The sequence below is a fragment of the Ananas comosus genome, unplaced genomic scaffold, assembly GCF_001540865.1.
Source record: "Ananas comosus cultivar F153 unplaced genomic scaffold, ASM154086v1, whole genome shotgun sequence".
Taxonomy (NCBI): Eukaryota; Viridiplantae; Streptophyta; class Magnoliopsida; order Poales; family Bromeliaceae; genus Ananas; species Ananas comosus.
The window spans coordinates 36,694-64,173 of record NW_017893450.1 but is presented as its reverse complement, the minus strand read 5'-3'; the positions used below and the strand labels follow the sequence as shown (position 1 = coordinate 64,173).

The window sequence follows — 27,480 nt, the reverse complement described above, 5'->3', positions numbered from 1 at the left end:
AAAAGTTGATGATGATAGAAGAGTATATTTGAAATGACAAAATAGTAATTTACAAAGATAATGATTATTCCTAACAGTTGACTAATAAAATTTAACTCTAGAGGTATATTAAAAAGAACTTGGAACGTTAAAAGAATATTTTTGTCGGACGAGCACCGAGAAGAGGTGATTATGAGGATTTGAGTTCGAGGAGTAATCGTGGAAGATTTGGCTTGCGAGGTGTTGAACGTATGGAGTCGCGGGTTTCCCAATGTGAAGATGTCTTGGGGCAATCTGGCATGCTCGAGACTTTTGGGAACTGGATTGTGCGCTGCTTGAGCACTTCTTCTACCTTTTTCGGATGAAATTGTGTTGTGGTTGATTTTTAGTTTCGCGGACGAAACTACTTTTTTGGAGAGAAGAATGTAGCACACTGGACTTTAGTAAATTGCGAGGTTTCAGTGTTAGAATAGCGTTTTGAGCTATTCCTAGTGTTTCTGTAGGTCGTTGACTGAGTACCGACCCATTACTCGTGTTGCGAGAACGCGAGAAGGAGTATTTAGCACCAAAATCTAAAAATTCAGGTTTTGGGGTGCTGGGTACCGGTACCACAGAGAGGTACCGATACCACAGAGAGGTACCGAAACCCCAGTGCGTAACCGAGAGATGTTGCTCTCGGGTTTGAGCTGCGGGCTGCCGAGTACTGGTACAGCATTGGCCGGGTACCGGTACGCCGTAATAAAAATTGCCTGGCAGAGGCTCGGTTGCACAGGATTTATTGCTGGATACCGGTACTCTTGCCCGAGTACCGGTACGCAGTGTAGAAAATTACATTTCGTGCAGTTTGTTATTTTTGAATTTTGGAGGGGCTTTTTGAAATTTGTTACAACTTGTATATATAATCCCTTTCTCCCCTAGAGCCCTTTTTTGTGCTGAGTTTGGAGAAGAGGAGAGGTAAGGTTTTTTCCCTTTCTCACTCTAGATTTCTCTCCCATACCTTTTTTAATTTCGATTTTGATCTCCTATTCTTCTTCCTTTTCATGATGGCAAGCTTGTGGACCTTGGAGGAAGCTTTGATGTGAAGAGATGAGCTTCTTGGTGGATCAATCTTTAACCCCAACTCAAGATAACTTGATTTGAAGCTTTCTCGAAGGTTAGTACTCTTCTTGCAACATTTATTTATGATTTTTATAAGATTTGGAGATGAAAACCTAATTTTGAAAAAATTAGGGTTTTATTTGGGTCTTTTTGATTTGTAGCCTTTGGGGCTAAATTGATGAGTGTAAAACTCTCATTTAGGTTAGATTTGAAGCTTTGTAGCTTCAATTGGGACTTTGATCAAGTTCTCCTTAGGTAAAGGTAATTTTCTATCTATTTAGGCTTATTTTTAAGTATCTTTGTATGATGTTCGTTCGAAACTTGTAATTTTTTTAGAAATTCTTTTATGGTGCTAGAAGCTTGGTGGACAACTTCGTTTGAAGGAATGAAAGGGTTCGAGGAGCATTTGACCTCACACTATTCTGTGAGCTTATCATTTTTATTTCTATTTCACCATAAGAATTTGTCATTTAGTAAAGTAGCAAATTACTACTATTCGTAAATCGCATGATAGTAAAGTACCATATTTTATATGTCATAGTGTGATTAAATGTAGCATTTTACTGGCAAATAATTTGCACTTAATTATTTTGGTGTTTTGTGAAGATATAACACTTTGTCTGTACTTTTAGGCTGTGTCTGGTTCAAAATAAAAATTAAATGGAATCAGAATAAAAATGAATTGAAATCGAAAACAGAATAATGAAAACTCCTAATTTTGTTTGGCTCATGAGATGAATTGCAATTGAAATCACATTCAAATTAAAATTCAACAAAATTAATTTTTAATTAGACTTCAAATTTACTATCTAAGTTCGTAATTAAAATTTGAATCCAACTTTGAACTCACATTTGAACTTAAAATTTGAATATACCATTCAAATTTTAATTCAAACTCAAAACCTAAATTTTCAACTAAATTCAAATATCAAAACTAGATTAGAATTTATATTTAAACTTAAGAAATTTAAAATTAAAATTAAATTTCATAATTCAAATTTTAATCAAAATTATAATTTATTCTAAAATTAAACATGATTAATATTTAAATTTAAATAATTGTTAGTAAAAAATAACAGAGTTCTTTTTTCAATCTCTTCTGAAATCAAAGTTGACTCCCTTACCCTCTGAATGGGAATCATTTTGGGAGATTCGATTAACATTTAAGACATGTTTGGTTCGTACATTTTGGATCCGGAATGGGAATCGGTTTGATCAAATCCTACTAATTTTGTTTGGTTCACAAGAATCGGTTTGAGACTCCCATTTCGATCCGGAATGGGAATGATCCATTAGCTTACAAATTGATTCCGGTCTCCAAGCCTGAATTGAAGTTTCAATCCGGGCTTGGAAACCACTCACCTCTTCGTCAAGCCTAGCCCAACATTTCTCCATCTTATCCATCCTTTCTCTTCCTATACCGATCTTTTCTCTCTTTTCTCATTATTAAAAAAAATGGTATTTTTTTTGTAATTTCTTGCATAAAAATTTTTAAAATAAATTCAATTTTTTTTGGCATAGCTCTAACTTGAGAGTAGTATTAATTTTTTTTAATAAATTTTAGATAGTTTTATAAAATTATATTTAAAAGTAAAATTAGTATTATATTATTCTATTTTTTTGTACTTTGTATCAACCAAACAGTGAAATAGGAATAATTCATTCCGATTTTCAATCCAGAAATAAAACAAACGTGTTAGGGGAGTGGGGCAATCCAATTGCCATTCCAACTCATTCACATTCCATTATTCATTTCAATTCCACTCTTGAACCAAACAAACCCTTAATTCTTATGTCCAAGATATTTATTTGTGAAAAAAAAATAATTTGTTTGCTTCTTGATTTTTTTTTTTTAAGTAATCATCTCTGCTCTGATTGTAATGTATTGCAGCTAACGAATCATTAAAAACACTTTTAAAAGATTTATCTGCTAATGTATCCAATCGTGTGAAATTTATCGGCCAATTTGCATAAAAAATTCATCAATTTTAAAATTTTACAAAAATAGACCGTTTTTTTGATTTTTCAGATTTAGTTCGAATTTTTAATAAACTGACCAAAAAATACTTTTATTTCTCTTTCTCTCTTTCTTTTTCACACTCGTCTTTTTCTGTATGTTTCATCTTCTTCTTTCTCGCCATTTTTTTCTCTCTTTTTCTTCCTACTTTCGTGCTCTGCGGCCCTCGGTGACGGTAACGAGAACGGCGCAACCTCCTCTTTCTCCACCGACGTTGGAGGAGGAGAAGGAGAAGGAGGAGAAGGAGGAGTAGGCACAGGTGAGGTGAGGACAGAGCAGACAAAGGTGATAAGTCGTGACCGAGGCAGTGCTCGCTGTTGCTCATGAAAGGAAGGACGAAGACGCATTCGCGCTTCTCCAAGGAGTGAAAAAAAATGCAGAGTATAAAAAATAAAAAAAAATAAAAAATAATGAATAATTATTATTTTTTTTTGAAAAATCATTATATATCATCTGCTAAATGAATGCCAAAAAATAGAGAAAAAAGAAAAAGCATATGTAATTACACTATTAAGATATAGTTGCACTTTTTTTTAAAAAAAGTACACTATTTGAAACAAACGTTATACTTGTTAAGGCAAAAGTTGCACTCTTTGAGTAAAAGTTGCTCACATTGAAAAAAAATTACATTCTTTGTTCTAATAATGTAAATAAACATTTAATAATAGTGTATTGCAACTAAACATTATTTGAAGCCTTGGAAGCCATCGACTACGACATCAACATCGACGAGGAAGTCGTTGGCTGCAATGAAAAAAAATCCGACTCGTTGAAGAGATCAACGAGGCGGCGGTGCACAGACACACATGCGCCATCAAGCGGCCGGAAAAGCTCCTCGGCCTTAGCCTTCCGCCTCCCGCTTGGGCCGCTGCCGCTGCCTCCACCTTGAGCGTGTCCTTGATTGACCGGATAGGGGCCGGGGGATGGGGGCCCCACATTATTGTTAAATGTTAATTTGCATTATTAAAATAAAGTGTACAATTTTCATCTAAAGAGAGTAACTTTTATTTTAAAAATATAATATTCGTCTTAAAAAGTGCAATATTCTCCTCAAAAGGGGATAGGGGCCCCACATTATTGTTAAATGTTAATTTGCATTATTAAAATAAAGTGTACAACTTTCATCCAAAAAAAGTAACTTTCATTTTAAAAATGTAATATTCGTCTTAAAAAGTGCAATATTCTTTTCAAACAGTGTAATTTTTTTTTTTGAAGCTGGACAACTTTATCTTAACAATAAATTTCATCATCTTCTTTTTTCTTCTCTAATTTTTTGTCTTTTCTGTACCGGCGATGATACATATGTTGGATGTGGCCCACGTGATATATTTAAGGCGATCCATAAAGATACGGTCAATCTATTTAAGTCGATTTATAAAGATATTTTAGATCTTACGGTTAGGATGTATCTGGACACGTCCTTGATGGACGGACGTGATTTAACATCTTTACATTAAGTTATATATAAATATGTAACATACGGGAGTCCCGGTCTAACCCTAATCCAATTGTCTGTGACGACTCCATCTCCGGCGATAAGGAAATTAGACTCGAAACGTCCCGTCTTCTTGCAGATCACGAACGAGGACGAACCACGAGAAAGGATCACCGCTTATAAATCGGGTACAGAAATCGAAATTATGGCAGAAGGTACGATCTAATTTTTATAGAGTTTATAACATGTGGTATCAGAGCAGAACCTTTTGCCGGATTTTCGTTTCTTTCTGGATTTCGTTTGATTTTCTTTTTATTAAAGAATAAATAAATAAATAAATTTTGTCGATTGGTTTGCGTTAATGGTGACGTCGGCCAGCCTCAATCGAGACCGGCGTTCGGAGTAACGACGTCACGGATGGGCCGCATCAAGCGATTTAAAAAAAAAAAAAAAAAAAAAAAGAGGGGGGCAATGGGGCAGCCTGGCGGACTCGCGCCACCACGCCACCCGGGCGCACAAGGCGCGGCGCACAACGGGCACTAGGCAGCCCGTAATGGGGCTGCCTAGGTGGCAGTCAAACAAAAAAAAAAAAAAAAAAAAAAAGAGAAATTTTGTGACTGCCATACGACCCATTAGGGCCGTACGAGACACACATGAGGGAGGAATTCTATACTGTCACACTTGCACCACGTCATCAATAACAAGCCAATCACATTCCTTCTTTTTAAACAAAAGTACAATAAAAATACTTTTTTACAATCATGATGGGACATATATTCTTAAAAGGATTAATTTGATTGGTTTGTTACGCCACGTCACTAATATACCCGTTGCATTCTAGAATTTTTCCACATGAGGGGCTGCCTTGGTGTGCAACCAACACACAAAATAAAAGGGATTATTTATTTATTTATTCTTTAATGAAAAAGAAAATAAAAGGTATATATTTATATATATACAATTTTGGTTTATAATTTTCTTTGCAATGTGACTTATTTTAGAGGAAGTCTATATATTAAAATTATGTATAACTTTTGGTATTTGTTATATATAATTTCTGTTCTACTCGTTTGTTTATTCATGATATAAAGTAGTATGTTTAGTTTAATATTTTACAGTATATTTTTGCATTATTACTCTAAACATATATAAGGTGATCATGAAAATTTTAGAGTAGAGAATATAGACTTCATACAGTTTACAAATTTTGAGTCACATAAAGTTGTAAAGAAAATTACTTTGGACTTTTATCTTTCCGCTGCGTTTTAGAATAATATGAAATTTTCGGTTATTCATATCATATATGGACTTGTAAAATTAACTATGTTTAGGAGTAGCCACAGCATCCTAATCATGGTATATGATCTCTTATGGTATTTTTATAAGATGATATTGAATTAAAGTTGATCCGAAAATTCATATGGATTCCCAATTTTTTTTTAAATAGTCATTCAATGTCAAATAATGTCATTCAATGTCAAATAAAGCTATTTATATTTTTCATTATGCTCAGGAGTAGCCACAGCATCCTATAGATAATGAAAAATATATAAAGTATTATTGATATTGAATTAAAGTTATTTGTATTTTTCATTATGCTCAGGAGTAGCCACAGCATCCTATAGATAATGAAGAATATATAAGGATTTACTGATATTGAAATAAAGTTTGACTATTTATTGCAGTCAAATAAATTAATTTTCTAAATGTTGACTGGAATAAGATAGTGGATTGAATTTCTAGATAGCGAGTCTTCCTATGCCCACAGGTACAGAAATCTTGTTGTTTAGAAATTAATTTTCTGCTAGTCTTATTATTAAAGTAGATGAATTCTATGCGTGTAGCACCTCTGCCCACAGGAAGGTAGAATTTATCTAATCTAAAGATTATTATTTAGCAAGCGATAAAGTTCTATATTTCTTTATTTTTGTAGCTTTTTCCTCTACTGCATTTTTTAATGATGTTTCTCGTATTCCTATGTTTACTGGGGACAATTATTCTGATTGGAAAGAAATTATTTCTTTAACTTTGGGTTATATGGATTTAGACTTGGCTCTGCGCGTTGAGCAACCGCCTAAGGTAGTGGGGTCAATGACTCCACAGCAGGAATCTGCGCAGGAAAAGTGGGAGCGATCCAACAGCTTAAGTTTGATGCTCATAAAGTCTAGAGTATCAAAAAAGCATAAGGGGATCAATTCCAGAATGTGATAAAGCCAAGGATTACCTAAAGGCCATTGAGGAGCAGTTTGTTAGCTCCTACAAAGTTTGTCACGAAAAGAAGGGCATTGAAACTATCTATATTTGTTATGAATCTCATTTAGTTAATGTTCCTAAAAACACATGGTGGATTGACTCTGGAACTACTGTACATATTTCAAATACCATACAGGGTTTTCATAATCTAACGATGTTAAAGCCAAATGAAAGGATTTTAATTAGCGGAGAAGGAAATAAATCTCAAGTTGAAGCCGTAGGAAAGTTTATTTTAGAACTTAAAACTAGTTTTGTACTTGAACTTGAGAATACTTTTTATGTTCCTAAATTTTCTAGAAATTTAGTTTCTATTTCTAAATTGAGAAATAAAGGTTTCAAATTTTTATTTGAAAATGAATCTTTTACTATGTTCTCCGATAATATTGTTGGCAATGGTTGTTTGGTAGATGATTTGTACAAATTTAATTTGAGTCAATCTTTTGAAAATAATTTTAATGTTGATCATGACATTGGTGTTAAAAGGAACATTATTAAAGAAAACTCCTCCTATTTATGGCACAAGCGTTTAGCTCATATCTCTTTAGAGAGAATAAAGAGGTTGGTAAAAGAAAAGATCTTACAAGATCTTGACTTTACCGATTTTGGTACTTGTGTGGAATGCATAAAGGGAAAGCATACTAACACAAATACCACTAAAGGTGCCAGAAGGAGTTCTGAAATTCTTGAGATCATACATACAGATATTTGTGGACCTTTTCCTACTCCTTGTTTCAACGGTCAGAGATATTTTATCTCATTTATTGATGACCATTCAAGATATATGTATCTCTATCTCTTATTTGATAAAGCTGAGGCTCTTGATGCTTTTAAAGCTTATAAGGTTGAGGTAGAGAAACAATTGGATAGGAAAATCAATATTGTAAGGTCCGACAGAGGGGGTGAGTATTATGGAAGACATACGGATAAAGGTCAAATGATCGGTCCATTTGGTCAATTCCTCAAAGGTGAAGGCATCATTGCACAGTATACGATGCCTGGCACGCCCCAGCAAAATGGCGTTGCCGAAAGGAGGAATAGAACACTCATGGACATGGTAAGGAGCATGATTAGTAGCTCTTGTCTTCCATCTTCTCTTTGGAGTGAAGCACTAAAGACAGCGGTGTATATATTAAATAGGATTCCATCGAAGGCTATTTCCAAAACTCCTTTCGAGTTATGGAAAGGATGGAAACCTAGTTTAAATCACCTGCACGTATGGGGATGTCCAGCTGAGGTGAGGGTTTATAATCCACACATAAAAAAACTGGACCCTCGAACAGTCAGTGGATATTTCATTGGCTATGCGGTAAATTCCAAAGGATTCAGGTTCTATTGTCCAAATCACCCATCCAAGATAGTTGAGGCCAGGAATGCCTAAATTTCTTGAGGATTCTGAAACTAGTGGGAGTGTTGTTCCTCAAAAGATGGATTTTGAGGAAATAAGGGATTCAACTGGTTATCCATCAACAGATAATAATTTAGTTGCTCTTACCAGGAGGTCAATTTGACCATAATGGAGATCAATTAATTTTAGAGCATGAAAATGCTGAACCAGTTGAACCTCCCCATGAAGAGCTGTCCCAAGAGGAACAGATAATTATAGAGCCAGCTGCACAGAATAATGAAAATCTGCAGGAAGAGGTTGGCTTAAGAAGATCCTCAAGACAAAGGAGATCGGCGATTCCTGATGATTATGTAGTCTATCTTTCAGGAGTCTGACTTTGATGTTGGACACCATAAAGACCCATGGACGTTTTCAGAAGCCATGCAGGGAGATAAATCCTCCCTATGGTATGATGCCATGAAGGAAGAGATGAAATCTATGACGGATAACAAAGTTTGGGATCTCGTTGAATTACCACAAGGAGTCAAAGCCATTGGCTGTAAATGGGTCTTCAAGACCAAAAGGGACTCTTTAGGTAACATAGAACGATATAAGGCCAGACTTGTTGCCAAAGGTTTCACTCAGAAAGAAGGCATTGATTATCATGAAACCTTCTCTCCGGTATCTAAGAAGGATTCATTAAGAATTATCATGGACTTTGGTAGCTCATTTCGATTTAGAGTTACATCAAATGGATGTGAAAACGGCATTTCTAAATGGGGATATAGAGGAGATAGTCTATATGCAACAGCCTCGAAGGTTTCAGCACAGATGAAAGTAATCACCTTGTTTGCAGACTAAAGAAATCTATATACGGACTTAAACAGGCTTCCCGTCAGTGGTATATCAAGTTTCATAATGTAATTACTACATTTGGTTTCGTAGAAAATATTGTGGACCAGTGTATATACCTTAAGGTTAGTGGGAGTAAGTATATTTTCTTAGTTCTGTATGTGGATGATATTCTGCTTGCAAGTAGTGATTTGAGTTTGCTTAAAGATACCAAAGATTTTCTTTCTAAGAATTTTGAGATGAAGGATATGGGTGAAGCCTCTTTTGTCATTGGCATAAAGATTCACAGAAATAGATCTCAAAGGATTTTGGGTCTATCTCAGAAAGCCTACATCGAAAGAGTTCTAGAAAGATTTAATATGGCAAACTGTGCACCTACAGCTGCACCTATTATAAAAGGTGACAGATTCAATCAGAAACAGTGTCCTCAGAATGATTTAGAACGAGAACATATGAAGAGCATACCCTATGCCTCTGCAGTAGGGAGCTTAATGTATGCGCAGGTCTGTACCAGACCTGATATAGCTTATGCAGTGGGGATGTTGGGTAGATACCAAAGCAACCCTGGCCTTGATCATTGGAAAGCTGCAAAGAAGGTTATGAGATATTTACAAGGAACAAAGGATTATATGCTCACCTACAGACATTCTGACCATCTTGAGGTGGTTGGATATTCGGACTCTGATTTTGCTGGATGCGTGGATTCCAGAAAGTCCACATCAGGATATATTTTCTTACTTGCTCAAGGTGCTATATCTTGGAGGAGCACTAAGCAAGATACAGTTGCTACATCCACTATGGAGGCAGAGTTCATCGCTTGCTATGAGGCTTCGTCACAGGCTTTATGGCTGAGAAATTTTATCTCAGGTTTAAGAGTTGTCGATTCTATCTCAAGGCCAATTAAGATTTATTGCGACAACTCTGCTGCAGTGTTCTTTGCCAAGAATAGTCGAGTTACAGATCGCAGCAAACATATCGATATAAAGTACCTTGCTGTGAAGGAATACGACAAGAAGAAGGTGGATATCCAACACATTGGGACCGAGAAGATGATTGCTGATCCTATGACTAAAGCATTGCCGGCAAACAAATTCAAGGATCATATTCATCATATGGGTATCTTGAGTCCATTTACAGTTTAAGTGTTTTCTTCTTGTATAAAGACTTTAAAGACTATTTTTATTTGAATAAGAACACATTTTGGTTTTTGCACATATGCGCATAAAGTTATTTTTGTACATTAAAAGTTTTATTGTGCACTAAAGTGGGACTCTGAGTTGAACTTATAATAAGTTCATACGGTTGTAACTCATAAAGTTATTTGATTAAGGAATTCGTACTTTTGATACATGGAAGGAAGTGTTCATCTTTTGGAGCATAACCGCTATGATCAAAGTATTGTGATTTCTTAGTCGAGTGGGAGATTTTGACTGTATAATTTAGTTGGTACCTAATAAAGTTTTTTTTTTTTTTTTTTGTATCGCCTATGCGGTAATGAATATGTCATTAGGCCAAGTGGGAGAATGTTGGTATGTGGCCCACGTGATATATTCAAGGACGATCCTGTAAAGATACGGTCAATCTATTTAAGTTGATCTATAAAGATATTTGTAGATCTTACGGTTAGGATGTATTTGGACGTGTCCTTGATGGACGGACGTGATTTAACATCCTTACATTAAGTTATATATAAATATGTAACATACAGGAGTCCCGGTCTAACCCTAATCTAATTGTCTGTGACGGTTCCATCTCCGGGGATAAGGGAATTAGACTCGAAACGTCCTGCCTTCTTGCAGATCACGAACGAGGACGAATCACGAGCAAGGATCGCCGCCTACAAATCGGCTACAGAAATCAAAGTCATGGCAGAAGGTACGATCTTAGTTTCTCATAAAGTTCTAACAAAGGGAAAAAAAAAATAAAAAGTAAAGATAAACAAAAATTTCATTTTAATAGTAATGACCAAGAAGGGGGAGAGAAAGAAGAGCTTGAAATCCACACGCACGGCTTGTCGTCGCCGGTACGAGCGTTGTCGCTTTCTTCGCCTTCAACACGATCTCCAACCCCCACCGCCCTGTGCCGCTCCGCCCGGCCCGCCGGACGTCCACGCTTGCGTCGACTGCAATCCCCGAGCCGAAGCCAGCATACCGATGGATGAGCGCGTGGACGAGGTCGCGTGAACACGATTAGGTCTGCGATCAGAGTGCGCTGGAGGCTTGCAGTCGCCCCCGTGATCGAGGCTCCCCATGTTGCGCACCGCACGGCGGCACGTGCTTTACGACAACGTGATCGGTTTAACCCTTACGCGTTCAATGCAACCGCTATTGTCCTCGTCCGGCGGCACGGCTACATTCTCCACTACGCCCTCCTCCACCTTACGACAATAAACAGCATTCAGGTCATATGCCTCCCTCTCTTCTTACAAACCTATAATATCTATTCGGGTTAATTTGTAAGGACTGAGATTTTTGACTGTGCAACTAAACTCTCTGTTGACGATGTTTATGTGTGTAATTTAATTACATAAGCACTCGTCAAGTTTCGGGGAGAAAATGAGCTTAAACGGAGAAGTTACGCGATTATTAGTTTTCACTTAAAGTGAATAGTAACTCCGGTTTTCCGGAAGAAGGCCACGGAGTAGAAGTTGGCTTCTGGCTGCGTATCGGACTCCGTTCATAGCAGTCCAATAGCTCATTTCGACCGGATTCAGCTATTCTGGAACTAACTGGCGCTGACGGATTTTGAGTTTTGATGCACGGATTTTGAGAAAATCTAAAAATACGCGTTTTATATGTATTTTGTGCGTCATGTTTGGCCTTCTATTGGAGAGAAGGATTGGATTTTCGTCGCGAATCCGTGGACCGTTCGAGGTGAAACCAAAATGGTAGCTTTGTTGTCTCCGAAGTGCTGATCGCACCTGGTACAATCCGTTCGCAAATCTGACGGACGGATCTACGGAGATCGCACGTTGATCGAGGAGAGGTCGGTGAGTGGCAAAATTGGTATTTTTGCGAAAGTCGCGATATTTTATGTTACCGTTTTGCGTGGAGATCGCACGTGGAGGGGTATTCGCGTGTTTTACTCCACGCTGTGGTGAGGATTTAGCTTGTGAAATAGTGAGGTTCTAGTGTGGACTTATCTTGCAAATTTTGCCCCTTGGCCTTACTTAGTATTGCTTTCTAGGGTCTTGGGATCGAGCCCGTAGGTCATAACCTACGTTAACCCTAGAATTAGCCAACCCAAGCCAGCAGCCTCCCTCTGCCTTCCCTCTGCATCCTAGCCGCACGACTCCCAGGCCGCCGCCGACTGAGCCTCCGGCCAGGCACAACCACCGCGGCAGCCTTTTCTTTCCCTCTCCATTCTCTTCGTTCCTACCTTCCTTCTCAGCGGCTTGGGACCCGAGCAAGGGGAGGACTCAAAACCTCCTCCCTTGCGGCCGCCTGCCACCCGTCCCTCGACCTCAGGCACACGGCCGCCGCCGCCCCGAGGCGCCAGAGCGCACGCCGCGAGGCATCTCCAGCAAGCAGCAGGCCGTCCCCAGCCCGAGCCCAGGGCGAGGTAAGCCTGCGGCCCTTTTCTCTGCTACCGCCGCCATTCGTGACCACCCGGCCCGACTTTCCAGAGCCTCGGCGTCTTCCCCCCGCCGCCGCCGTCGCGACGCGCGCCGGTCGCGCTGCAACCGCCTGCGGCGCCCTGCGTCAGTTTTGGGCCGAACTTTGGGCCCGCTTCAGCCGCCGCGCGCAGCCGCCGCCCAACGACGGCCTAGCTTACCCTTCTCCGGGCTCCATCAACCCTCCTCCGCCGTCCCGGAGCTCCTCGGCCGCCGCCGTGGCCGCCACTGCCCGTGGAACCCAAGCCGGAGCTCTTGCGGGCTGAGCTTGCTTCCCCGACGCCGCAGCAGCACCCCGCCGTCAACCGAGGTGAGCACGGTACTCCTCACCTCCCCCGCACCCGTCCCTGGCCGCCGCGCATGCCGCCATGCTGCCGGAAGCCGGCCGGAGCAAGCTTGCTCCGGCCAAGCCCGAAATAGGGCTTAGTTTGGATGGTCTATTGTTCTGAGCTTCCTGAGCCTCCCCGATCTCTTCGGAAGGGAGCACGATGACCGTAGCAAATTTCTGATCATCGTGCTCACCTTAGTTTCTGCCGGGGAGACTCCGTTCCGCTGTTTCGGCGGTGTCGACCCTATAGAGCCTGTTTGGCTGCTGTTTTGGGTTTGCGCACGCTTATTCGGCGATCCGAGGCTGTCATGATGTCTCCGGAGGTGAGCACGGTGATCGTTGGTCAGTGCTGATCACAGTGCTCACCTCACTTTGGATCAACAGTGTCCGGTTAGCCCTGTTTGGCGCGATCTTCCCCGACTGCGCACTGTTCGCAGAACTTCGGGTTACTCCCGCGCTTCCCACTGTGACCTGTTGCGCTCCAGACCTTGAGCACGGCCTCCGGCACGTCGAGACCTGTCAGTACGTGTCTTGGCGGAACTTAGAAGTCCTCAGTTTGTGAGAACGAGTCATAGGAGTCGCCCGATTTACATAAAATGATGGATTTTATGTAAACATAGGGACTTTTGTGCAATTGTGCGCCTTGTGGCTAATGTGGGCAGTGTATAAGTGTGTGTGGTGACCTCTGGACTGATTGTCCAAGGTCCCAAGCCCTTGCGGAGATTGTAAAGTAATTTCCGATGCGTTTCTCGGCGAAATCCGCCGACGGAACGCGGGTTCGGTTCGGAATTATTCCGACGGTGCTTTGTGAGCTATAGTGTAGTCGCTGAGCCTTGTTGGCTGGTCACTCGCGTCATTTCGAGAGTTCAGAAATGAGGAGTGAGCGGCGGTGGGTTCCGGTGTCGAAATAGACACTTTCGGGAACCCGGATTCGTACAATTATCCGACGATAATTGTGTAGTGGTGTTATCTTGTGTTTGCTGCCAAAACATCCAAATTGGAATGTTTTGGGGCAGCAGGTGACTCGTAGTATGAGTCGGTGCGTTTCGAGACAATTCAGTGGTCCCGACAGAGTCTCGGTCCGGTTTTTGAGACTTCCGGTTTGTTCGGTAATCGGTTTTGGGAAACCGATCTCCGTGGGATTGTCTGTGGGTTGTGTATTCAGTGGTATTTGTGGGGTTATGCTTTTAGGGTTTCTTAGTTGTGGGTTAGACACTAACCCAGTGGACCCTCCTTAGGTCCTGTTGACGTTCTTTTGCAGTCAGGAGACAGGCGCGACTGTTGTACAGGTGGGTACTTCGATCCGACGTCGGTACAGTGGTGCATGCTCGGTGATGGTTTCTTACCTTGTTCTCTCGTTATTATTTGGCATATATATATTTTGATATATAGTGTTGAGCCTAGCACCCACGTTGTTTGGTTATACTCTACTCAGATGTTTCCATGCTTAGTATCATGTGTAGGAGTATAGTCTATCTGTATGTGATACCATGTTTTCTTGTTGCTCTACTTAGCTATCCTGCATATCCTGTTTCATGTTTAGAGTAGAGCGGTTTCGTGATTTCCTGTGAGATCGGTGACCTAGTCAGTCGGTTCCTTGACTTATGTCGTTTGATGACCTTTGAGGTCGGTGTACCCTGAGGGGTCGGATTGTCGGCTAGTGGCCGACGGTGGTTCTAAATTATATACTCAAATGACTTGTTGATCGATTCTTGCATATATACAGTAGTTGACTTATTGATCAGTATCTACATACTTTTGGTAGGATATTGAGTTGTTCCATCCCAGTTGACTTGATTAGTCAGTACTTACATACAGTTGAGAGGATGTCGATGTTGTCCCATCCTAGTTGACCTGAGTGGTCGGTTCTTGTGCTTCCTTACAGTTGATGGCCTATACGGTCGGTGTGCCCTAAGGGGCTGGATTGTCGGCTAGTTGCCGATGGAAGATCTTTGAGCATACTACATTGATCGCCACTGCAGGTACGCATTTCACGAACACCAGCGGTCTGATCCACCGCAAGAGGGTGTTCTTTTCCAGAAAAGTGGTTGGATTGCCAACCCGTGAGCCCAGGAGCTTTATTGCGAGGGTATATGCTTCTGACCCAGGGGCTTCATTGCGAGGGTCAGGTACTATGCTTCTGACCCAGGGGCTTCATTGCGAGGGTCAGGTACAGGTTGAGCAGTGTGGCATGTGCCTGAGGTCTTCGGACCAATAGGGCAGCGAGATTGGGTACTTTTGAGGTTATCGTCCGTTGACGCATATGTCTATAGTAGCAGTCGTTGCATGCATATTCACAGTTCTTACTTTATAGTTGTCTTGCTACTATAGTAGATATTCATGTATGCTTTCGATTTCAGTTACAGTAGCGGTAGCCGTTATTCAATCTAGTTCTTACTTTCTTTCAGTTTATTGCTACTGTATTCGGTATATCTGCTCATTACCTTACATATCTCTTTCGTTTATTATTGTTGCTGCTATATTTCCACTGACCCGTGTTGTTGTATAGCTCTTCCTGATCCGGTGAGTACTCCTCGCCTTCTTCGGCTTGCGATACCCACTGGGAGGGGAGACATGTTTACATGTTCTCACCTCCCCCACCATTTTTCAGGTATCGCAGGCGTTGTGTATTGGGACGAGACGCGAGATACGTACGTAGCGGTCGATAGATCTTCCGACCCAGATTGTTCGGTTTGGTTTCTACCCTTACTATTCTGTTGATATAGCATAGATAGCTTGTATGGTTCAGTATTTATTTACATTTGAAAATGTGGATTTTCATGAATGTAATAAAAGGATTTCTGGATTTGGTAAACTAAAAGGTTTTCTACCCCTCGTGGTAGCGTTTTTAAAGAATAAAGGTTTCCGTGTAGGAAACAGTTTTTAAAAGGATTTTTCGTGGATTTCTGTTTAAACATTGAATGTAAAACTGTGATGTGAATGGTGAATGTATGAATGTATAGTTATCTTTATACTCATCTAGTTGTGGTTGTATCCTGGTTGTACTCTTGTACTTGTGCGACGCCGTGCAAATACAGGGGAGACTCTGTCCGTGTGAACAGTGGATCTCCTGTATTTGTGGCGGATCTGGCATACTCTGGGGTCAGATATATATATATAAAAAAAAAAAAAAATTCAGACGCTTTTCCGCTATCTTTTAAACTGAAAGGGACCCCGGGGCGTGACAAAAATAAAAAAAAAAATTAGTATTTGGTAAGGCCCGCATCTCTAATTATGAAGACAATGATTCATCTTCTTGGTGGAGCTTATATCCCCAAATTAAAAAATTTAGTATATCTATATATCTATCGAGTTAAAATAAAAAAAAAAACAGTATTCGGTGGGACTCACACCTCCAATTAAGAAGATAATGATTCATCTTCTTGGTGGGGCTCATATCCCCACACCTCCAATTAAGAAAATGATGGTGAAAGTTTTGAATAGCCCAAGGATCTATCTAGATTGTATCTATCACCTAGAGGGGGGTGAATAGGTGAAACGGCCAAAAACCACAAATCTCGATGCAATAAAAATAAATGCGGAAAATAAAAAGCACACCGAGATTTACGTGGGAAAACTCCAAACTCGGAGTAAAAAACCCACGGGACCAACACGCGATAACAATCCACTAAGAATAAAAGATTACAAGGTGATTTACCGAATCCACGGACTCAAACCTCTCTTCTATCTTCTCCGGATCTCGCGCACACCAACGGGTTGTCCACGCCCCACGTCCGAATCCACGAACGCCACGTCCCGAATTCCACGAAACGTCACCACTTCGAATCCACGAAGCCTCGATCACGTCGAATCCACGACGCCCACTCGAATCCACGAGCTCACGATCCGAATCCACGAACCGTCTTCGTTCACGCCGAATCCACGACGCCGTTCATGAAGAGCATCATGATGTATGGTGATCCTTCGCTTAGGAGTATCGTAGAAAACCAGGGAATAGAACTCCAAGCGAAGCGGAGATCAAATCGACATATTAATATCAAATTTTAATATCTCGATTTGATCTAAAAGAGGCTTTTTGTAGAAAATAGGTTTAAAATGAAATCCGAGCCTCTAGGGTTTCTCAAACATGTATTCTTATGATGCTTGATGTGTTAGAGAAGCCCAATAGCTTATTTATAGACTTTAGAATCAATTGGAGTCGAATTAGAAAGTTTCTTTCCAAAAACAGCACCTTGTACCGGAACAAGGAATGTTGTCCAGGGTACACCATGACGGAAGATTTTTCTGCGAAGCTCCTGTACCCTGGATAGCTTCAGCTTGTTCCGGAACAGGGCTTGTACCGGTACAGCATGAAGCTTGTACCGGAACAACCATCAAACTTTCTGCGCAACGTTGATGGCTGTACCCTGGACAGAAAACCCTTGTACTGGAACAACCATCAAACTTTCTGCGTAACGTTGATGGCTGTACCCTGGACAGAAAACCCTTGTACCGGTACAGCAATGCAATTTTCGCTGAAAATGCATTGTTTCGGGTTTTACAAACTCTTAGAAACTTTCTAATCAATTACAACTTGAAAATATGATTCTAAGATCTATAAATAAGTATGAATCACCATAAACAAGATTTAAAACTTACCTACGCATCGTGATTCAAGTTTTGCGTGTTTTACGTCCTTTCCGATTCTTCGAAGTCTTGGATTCTTCGATTTTCAATACTCTGCTCCGAACCTCTTCAAGACTCCGACTCGACCCACGGAACTTGCCAACACATAGGACCTAACAATCTCCCCCTTTGGCAATTTCGTGACAAAACACACACAAACTCACAAATTACAATTTAATGAAAAAACGAAGTTCAATGTCATCACCAAAACATCGAACCCCTCGCGTGTAATCCAAATACAATTTGAAACTCAAAATTACATCAAAACTCCTAAAACAGACTCTATGACTTAGACGCAACTAGGAGTCTTGAAGTCTTGAAATCCTGCAAAACAATTCATTCAAAAATGATTAACCTTAAATTCTTATACCTTCTCCCCCTTTGTTCTTCACATCTCGATCACATCTCCCCCTTTGTTCTTGAACTCATCATCCTCTGCAACTGTTCAATGCCTGTTCATCCATGCTCTCCCCCTTCATCTATGCTCTCCCCCTTTTTGTCAAAAATTGCCAAAAGAAAGCAAATAAAGAGAAAAAACATACTAGAAAAACATAAGCGTAATCAAGTCATAATTACAGGCCTAAAAGAAAAAACAAGCAGAACTGAAACTAAAACATCATCCTAAAATGCAAATGCAGTGAAAGAGCTTTCTAAGCTCGACGAACGATCTCAGATTTCGAAAAATTTGCTTTAAAAATCTATCAAATTAAATTAATTTCAAATAAATTAAGGCTTTTACTCCAAGAATCATTATAATGACAATAAGATATTATAAAATTTCAAAATACATCAAAACATCAAAATTTTATTATCAAAAATAATTTAATGATTCAAAACCATCAAGATGTAAGTTGATGAAAAATGATTTCTAGAAATTCAACAAAAATTGACACCAATTTGTCGTAACACACTCAAAATAGAGATTCAACTAATATGATACCGGGGGTGGCTCTTTGAGCATCTTTTTATCTTACCACCTTATAACTCCGAAAATTCTAAAATATTCAATTTTTCCAACCTTTTTCGGTTACCCAATTTAATCTTCATGTGGTAGCTTCACACACTTGCCGGACGACCGGGGTGGTAGCTCTTTCCTACATGTGGTGGTAGTTTTCACACTCCGTTTGGATGTAACTCTTTCCACATCTTTTAAACATAGGAGTTTCTTTTTCTCCCTTTTTTTTTTATTTTTAAACAATTTCAAACTCCCCCTAAATTAGACAATCTCACAATTGAAAATAATTTTGACGAATTTTAGTCAATTAGAGAATACCCATTCATCATATCCAACACTCACAACCAAGACGAATTAATCACCAAAAAATCAAATTTGATTTCAAAATTTTGATGAATTTATGCATTAAGAAATCATATATTAATTTATCGTCAAAATAATAAAAAGTGGAGTAAAACCGATAATTAATATGAATTTAACTTAATATGATTGTGAAGTTAAACCCGTTTAACCAATCTTTTAAAAAACTTTCTCTTCTCAGAATAATGATTCTCAATCATCTCCTTTCTCAAAAATTTAAATTCCCAAACACCTTTCCTCAAATCAATTTAAAAAACTTTTACACACGAGACTCATCATGTAATGCAATGAATAAAAGATATGCAACAAACACCAATCAAAGCATTACACTAAAGATCAAAATGACTAAGACAAGGAGCAAGGAAAGATATCACCTTTTCGGATCCAAACTTGTCGGATCGTTGGTTTTCTCGACTTGTCGACGTTAGGTCCCATTTGTTTAGATTTTTTATTAACCGTTGATGGTTTCTTCGGTTGAGACTTCGGTTGATTTTGTCGTTGAGGATTAGACATCCGGTTTGTATAAACTTGACATTGACGTTGTGTGCTAGAAAACCGGTTCTTTTGAGATACTCGACTCACTTGATTTTTCTTTTGATTCCGCGGGGGAAGTCGAGTTGTAGATGAAGCCGATGGATGTTTTGAAGTTGCCAATTGTGACTTGCCATTTTTGTTTGGGCAATTCCTTTTGATGTGTCCTTCGATGCCACATCGATGACACACTTTGCCTTTTGAAGTTGTTGAGACTTTAGATGTCGCCATTTGATCCTTCTCAACATATGTCCGTTCATATCCAAGACCCAATTTGCTCGTTTGACCCAATCCAAGCATTTTGTCCAACTTCTTTGATCCCGAAGAAAATTGTTGAAGATCGGATTGGAGTTGACGAACTTGATCGGTCAAGACTTGATTGGACTTGTGCGATTCATGAAATTGATGCTCCAAAAATCCAATCTTGTCGTTAGAAGATTTGATCATTGATTCCGCTTCATCTAGCTTCTCTTGGAGGATTGAATTATTTTTCAAATTTGATTCTCTTTCCTCCTCGAGAGCTTTATTCAAAGTCTTCATGTTGTTGTTTTCCTCCTCAAGTTCCAACAAACGACGTCTCAACTTCTTATTGAGTTTAGCCATCTTCTTTGATTCAATAAGAAGTTGATTGTACGCTTCCGCTATGTCGTCGTCGTTTGATTTCTCTTCACTTTCGCCATTGTTGCTCGATGAATCATGTGAAGAAAAAGACATATTGGAGTTAGTAGCAAAAGAGGATAAACACACAATATTCGACGAGGAAGCATCAGCAAATAGAGCAATTTGATCATTCTTTTCTTCATCACTCGACGATGATTCACTTGATGTTGAATCATCCCACGTCTTTGCTTGCATCGCCTTCTTAGTATATGATTTCTTTGAGGGACAATCCGTAGCTATGTGACCGTAGCCTTTGCACTTGAAGCATTGGATCTCGCCTTCAAAGACATCCTTTTCTTTCGAAGCCTTTGCACGCTTCTTCTCCTTAGATGTAGACGATGAAGATTTAGACGATGAAGCCTTGTCCGATCTATTCTTCTTTCGAAAATTCCGACGAAACTTCTTCGTGAGAAGCGCCAATTGTTGTTCAAAGTCTGCAATAGAGATCTCTCCGTCGGAATCCGAGTCTCCATCTTTCTCTTTCGTCGATTTCAATGCAACCCCTGTGCTTTTAGAGAAAGACTTGGAAGAAGATTGATTAGTAGGAAAAGTCATCTCATAAGTTTGTAAAGCTCCTACTAATTCTTCTACTTTCATATCGTCCGGATGCTTGACCGTTTCGATCGCGGCGACCTTTGCCCGAAAGCGTTCCGGAAGAGTTCGAAGGATTTTAATAACAACCTTTGTATCCGGAATTTTCTCTCCCAAATTAGCACATGTATTAATGATATCTTGAAGCCTAGTGTAGTAATCGGTAAAAGATTCATACTCCTCCATACGAATAGAATCAAATTGACTAGTCAACATTTGGAGCTTTTGAATTTTTACTAAACTAGTACCTTCATGTGTAATTTGTAGAGTGTCCCAAATTTCCTTTGCCGTTTCCCATGCCGAAACCCGAGTAAACTCCGTTTGTGATAAAGCGTTGAATAAAGCATTAATTCCTTTACCATTAAACGAAGATGACTCGTTTTCATCTTTAGTCCACTTGTTTCGTGGTTTAGGGACGGTAGCACCATCGACAACTTCGGTAGGATGTTTCCATCCGAATTCAATAGCTTTCCATACCCGCTCATCGATTGCGATTAGAAAAGCTCTCATGCGAACTTTCCAATAGGCATAATTCGTGCCGTCGAAGAGCGGAGGTCGATTAATGTTACCACCTTCGGCCATTAGATAACAATTTATCTAGATCCTGCTCTGATACCAATTGAAAGTTTTGAATAGCCTAAGGATCTATCTAGATTGTATCTATCACCTAGAGGGGGGTGAATAGGTGAAAGGCCAAAAAACCACAAATCTCGATGCAATAAAAATAAATGCGGAAAATAAAAAGCACACCGAGATTTACGTGGGAAAACTCCAAACTCGGAGTAAAAAACCCACGGGACCAACACGCGATAACAATCCACTAAGAATAAAAGATTACAAGGTGATTTACCGAATCCACGGACTCAAACCTCTCTTCTATCTTCTCCGGATCTCGCGCACACCAACGGGTTGTCCACGCCCGACGTCCGAATCCACGAACGCCACGTCCCGAATCCACGAAACGTCACCACTTCGAATCCACGAAGCCTCGATCACGTCGAATCCACGACGCCCACTCGAATCCACGAGCTCACGATCCGAATCCACGAACCGTCTTCGTTCACGCCGAATCCACGACGCCGTTCATGAAGAGCATCATGATTATGGTGATCCGTCGCTTAGGAGTATCGTAGAAAACCAGGGAATAGAACTCCAAGCGAAGCGGAGATCAAATCGACATATTAATATCAAATTTTAATATCTCGATTTGATCTAAAAGAGGCTTTTTGTAGAAAATAGGTTTAAAATGAAATCCGAGCCTCTAGGGTTTCTCAAACATGTATTCTTATGATGCTTGATGTGTTAGAGAAGCCCAATAGCTTATTTATAGACTTTAGAATCAATTGGAGTCGAATTAGAAAGTTTCTTTCCAAAAACAGCACCTTGTACCGGAACAAGGAATGTTGTCCAGGGTACACCATGACGGAAGATTTTTCTGCGAAGCTCCTGTACCCTGGATAGCTTCAGCTTGTTCCGGAACAGGGCTTGTACCGGTACAGCATGAAGCTTGTACCGGAACAACCATCAAACTTTCTGCGCAACGTTGATGGCTGTACCCTGGACAGAAAACCCTTGTACTGGAACAACCATCAAACTTTCTGCGTAACGTTGATGGCTGTACCCTGGACAGAAAACCCTTGTACCGGTACAGCAATGCAATTTTCGCTGAAAATGCATTGTTTCGGGTTTTACAAACTCTTAGAAACTTTCTAATCAATTACAACTTGAAAATATGATTCTAAGATCTATAAATAAGTATGAATCACCATAAACAAGATTTAAAACTTACCTACGCATCGTGATTCAAGTTTTGCGTGTTTTACGTCCTTTCCGATTCTTCGAAGTCTTGGATTCTTCGATTTTCAATACTCCGCTCCGAACTTCTTCAAGACTCCGACACGACCCACGAAACTTGCCAACACATAGGACCTAACAGATGGTTCATCTTCTTGGTAGGGCTTATATCCCTGAATTAAAAAAATAACAATCCAACACCCTCAATTAAGGAGAGATGATTGCCCATTTTTTAAGTGGGCATCCCCAAATTAATCAGAAAATTTTTTTAAAAAAATCTAATTAATTTTAAAAAAATAAAAAATTGGTGGGGCCTATACCCTTAATTTAAGGGGTAGTGGGGCCACATCCCCAAATTAAAGGGATGACTATCCATCCTTAGAAAAAATTAATGAAAAAAAAAATCAATTAATTTTTTAAAAATAAAAAAATTGATGGGACCCACATCTCCAAATTATGCTTCGTTTGGGATTGCGGAGAGATTGCGTTACGTGTGGTGAGAAAGTACGATGAGAAAATACCCTGTTTGTTTCCGTACATAATATTGCATTCCGCATATTATGATGAGTCGGTTATGATATATTTTCTACGTTCCCACTGAAAAACGCAGAAGCATATCCCTATATGCTTTTTCCTACCTCCATTTTATCTAACTAGATTTTTACCCGTGCGATGCACGGCTAATATAATAATATAGAATAATAAAAATTATTATGTGATGATAATAAAAAGATTTTTTAATTAATTTTATTTTTTTAATAAATAAAAAATATACTATCAATCTTAATTATAGTACATATTAAAATACACAAGCTAGAGAAAAAAAAAAATTGGACCAAAGTAAATATCCAACTAAAATGCAAAATTCAATCCTGCTCTGTTATCTATGAATTGGTGTGCAAAATAATTTTCGTTTACATATTGGTGTGCAAAATAAAATGATAACTAAAATTGATATGAAAAATTACAAATGACATTAATATTTAAGTATATAATGAGATTAACTAAACTTTCATATTTGACACAAATTAGAGTAAGCACACGTATATTATTTCTCTACTATCACTTTTAAGATTCAAAAATATATAGATGTTGGTATTTAAGATAATATAAAGAAAAAAAATTTTGTTGCATGAAGATGGAAAGTTACAGGAGTGACAGTAGGGAAAAAAAAATTACGAAATGAAAATTACAGAAGTGACAGTAGGGAAATAATATGTTCTATTTTAAAACATTAACATTTAAGAGCTAAGAAAATTACAGGAGTGACGTGAGTTTTAAATTTTTTCCTCTTTCCAAAAATGCCTCTATCCTTTTTTACTAATATTTTTATGTCCAGAAATTTTCAACCAATCATTTCAAATAATTAACTAAGTAATAATTTATTCCTAAATAAAGATAAATATTTTTCTTCTCATGCGTAATATCCGCACCCGCCAATTCTTTCGCAACTTAATATCCGTAAATTTCTCAAATATCTCAACATAATTATAGGTGACTTTAAAATAAAATTTCCTTCATTGTAGGTAATTTTTAATAATGTAGTAAAAGATATTAATTTTTTATAAAAGCGTGAGTTTTGAATTTTTTTTCTCTTTATAAAATTGTCTCTATCCTTTTTTTACTAATATTTTTATGTCCAGAAATTTTCAACCAATCATTTCAAATAATTAACTAAGTAGTAATTTATTCCCAAATAAAGATAAATATTTTTCTTCTTACGCGTAATATCTGCACTCACCAATTCTTTCGCAACGTAATATCCGTGAATTTCTCAAATATCCCATCAACATAATTATAGGTGACTTTGAAATAAAATCTCTTTCATTATAGGTGATTTTTAATAATATAGTAAAAGATATTAATTTTTTGTCATTAGATCTTATCTAATGATTGAAAATAAAAATATATATTTTTTTGTGACAATATTATCCTCGTATTTATATCCTATTTTCTATCTACGCGTTTCTCAAATATTTTTCTTCTTACGCGTAATACCGCCAATTTTTTCGCAACGTAATATCCGTGAATTTTTCAAATATCTCATTAATCTACATACCATTTAAATTTAATAATATAGTAAATAGAATAGATACGATGACATGTGGAAATCATATAGAAAGCCACGTTAGAAAAAATGTTTCTATCCTTTCTTACTAATATTTTTATGCCCACTACTTTTCAACCAATAATTTCAAATAATTAATTAAGTAATAATTTATTCTCAAATAAAGATAAATATTTTTCTTCTCATGCGTAGTATCCGTACACGCCAATTTTTTCGCAACGTAATATCCGTGAATTTTTCAAATATTTCATTAATCCACTTACCAAATAGAATAGATTTCCTAAAGTAGTAATATCCGCACAACATAATTATAGGTGACTTTTAAATAAAATTTCTTTCATTATAGGTGATTTTTTATATAGTAAAAGATATTATTTACTTAAAAAGTCTAATTTTATTTTTTCTAAAGTAGAAAATCTATATTTAAGCTTGACACGTGGCAAGCATATAGAGCGCCACGTGTCAGCTTCTCACATAGGGTTCATTAGGGGTTCTACTTTAGTATATAGTAATAGATAGATAGCATTAGATGGACCTAAATACCAAACTAAGCCTTAAAGGGGTTGGGCCACATCAGCTTAAGGACATGAAAATTTATAAATTTATACAGATATATAGATAGCCAATACCTAATTAAATTTAACAGTTAAAAAATAATAAAAACGTTACATGTTTAATAATTAACCATATACTACATAATTACACTTTATTAGAAAAGTTGTCACTATTTAAGTTGAAGTTGAAGGAGCCATGGAAGGAAGCAGTATCATAAAAAAAAAAATCAATATAGGTAAAATATATAATTCAAATTAGTTTGTTGACATTGGAAATAATAATCCAAACTTAATTTAAAATTTAGTTAGAAATAGAGTTTATCCAAATTCTCATTTATTATATTTAAAAGTTTATATAATTAGAGTAGGATATTAGTTATCCAAAGTAAAAGTTAGATTTATCATCTGTTATGATTTGATGGCTATATATAATTAGGTATGGGTTAATTAGATGAAGAAGCCACAGTAGATATGGTTGAATGGGTGTTGCCAAGGATGTCATTAATTACTTTTTATTAATATAGTATTACTTTAGTTTTTTTCTTTCTCCTCCAATATCTTTTCTCAATATTATTTTCTTCTATTTTAAATTTTGGATTATATAATCGGTATCAGCACAAATAGCAGTTCCAACAATTGGTATTAAAACAAATCACGCTTCCAACAATTGTTATTAGAGCCGAAAATAAAACCAGACGACTGCAGATTTGAAAAGAATATAGAATTAATGTACCAGATAGTTATGTCAAAGTCAAGTGGCAAATCGACGAAGGTGATGTTCAAGTGAAACCAAAGCGAAGAAATCGCTTTGAAGAAGTTGGCCTCCGCACAACACACGATAACAGGTGGTTGTGACCTTGATGAAAAGAGAGCGAGGAAAGTCTATGAAAAGATCCAAGAAGACTTGACCAGATAGCCAGGAGGGCTAGGCAAGCAAGTCGAAGTACAAAAAATTCGGCGAAATCTCGATGAACCCCTATGCTAATCCGCCACACTCATCAAAATCCTCTAAAAGTGGAAGCTATAGATGAACTCTATATCCAGTAGGGTTGGGAAACAGACTATACCCAATTTGATATAACATGTAGGCGTGTGCTATAGTTGCAACTACTCGTACAGAGGCATCCAAATGTATGTGGTGGTAATGCTGGTATAACCAATCCAGTCTAATCTGACCAGCTTTGATGTCATTCGGCATAGCTCCTAGAAGCGCCTAACAAATATCTGACCACTGGTGCTGTATAGTACTAGTCACGGGCTCACCATCCACACAAAGATCAAAAATAACCGCGACATCCTAAAATGTAATCATCATCTCACCATGATGGAAGTGAAAAGTTTGTGTCTCCCGTCTCCATCTCTCAACTGTAGCTTCTAATAAAGCCTGATCCAGCTGCAAGCGCCTAAGGTGTGATATGTAGTAGAATCTGGTCTATAGTACAATATCGCGTACTGCTAGATGGTCAAGATCCCACTGGTTTAACTTGCGGCCAGTGAATAGCACGATACCCCTAAAGTTAAAAAATAGTTAAATCATCATTTCTATTTATTAATAGTATGATAAATTTTTACTTAAAATTTTTACTCTCACCTCACTCTTAATAAATCCAGACCTATGGAGATGCTGCTCTGTCGGGACCAACGAATCAACTGGTCCCGCATCCTCTAGATTTGCCGTCTATAATTTTAAAGATTTTACAATTAATAAAATATTTAAAAAATACTCATTAAATATTGAAAGTTTTGCAATTGTTATTATATTAGGTAATAAGTCCTACGTCGACGTCTTTGTTATGCTCTCTGTGTATTTTGTGGACAGGTATTCTTATAATGGCCTTTTTGTTTACAAAGGCTATATTTTGTTCGTCGTCCTTCTCTTTCGTCCATTATGTTATGAATACGTGCAGATCGTGGGTGACCTTTCTTCATTCTCATGGGAAGCGGTAAAATTGGTGAGTCCTGGGGCCAGGGCCAGTGTCGTGTATTTGAAACAGGATAGAAATGTGGTGCGTATCTCTCGCGATAACAATCAACACCATACCAACGAGAACAAAAATTATGAAAGTCTATTATTCTCTGTGAAGTACTGCAAACTACTAAAAGATGCGAGCAAAGTATTCTAGTTAGTTGCAATTCGCCGCAATCACAATCCACACATGTTCCATTAAGGAAAACCTTGTATTTGAAATCTCCAGTATTAATCTCAAATTCCACAAGCCCAAATTGATGGACAATGTGTCTCCGTGCCGTCTCAATATTCATTATAATTCGACTTCGTATTTTAGAAGTTAACGTGCCAGTCATACTGTCACCATCTTCACGACCCTGTAAGAAATAATTATTAAGTTTATAAAATATTCACGGGACAGAAGCTGTGATAGGCAGAGCATGAATTACCATAAGTACCCCATTTAAACTTTCTGAAATAATCGTTGTCATCAA

General features: G+C 38.3%; 1 long non-coding RNA gene across 4 annotated transcripts; it reads left to right on the top strand.

Moving 5' to 3' along the window:
• Window positions 1-908: 908 nt before the first annotated feature.
• On the top strand, window positions 909-4,391 carry LOC109706085. Of its 4 annotated transcripts, none has more exons than XR_002215067.1 (5): window positions 909-933; window positions 1,031-1,132; window positions 1,284-1,332; window positions 1,434-1,501; window positions 3,790-4,391. It is a non-coding gene; the product is annotated as an uncharacterized LOC109706085 (long non-coding RNA). The 4 variants fall into 4 exon arrangements; XR_002215065.1 differs by having other exon boundaries at window positions 1,284-1,338; window positions 1,437-1,501; XR_002215064.1 differs by having other exon boundaries at window positions 1,284-1,338.
• Window positions 4,392-27,480: the final 23,089 nt, after the last annotated feature.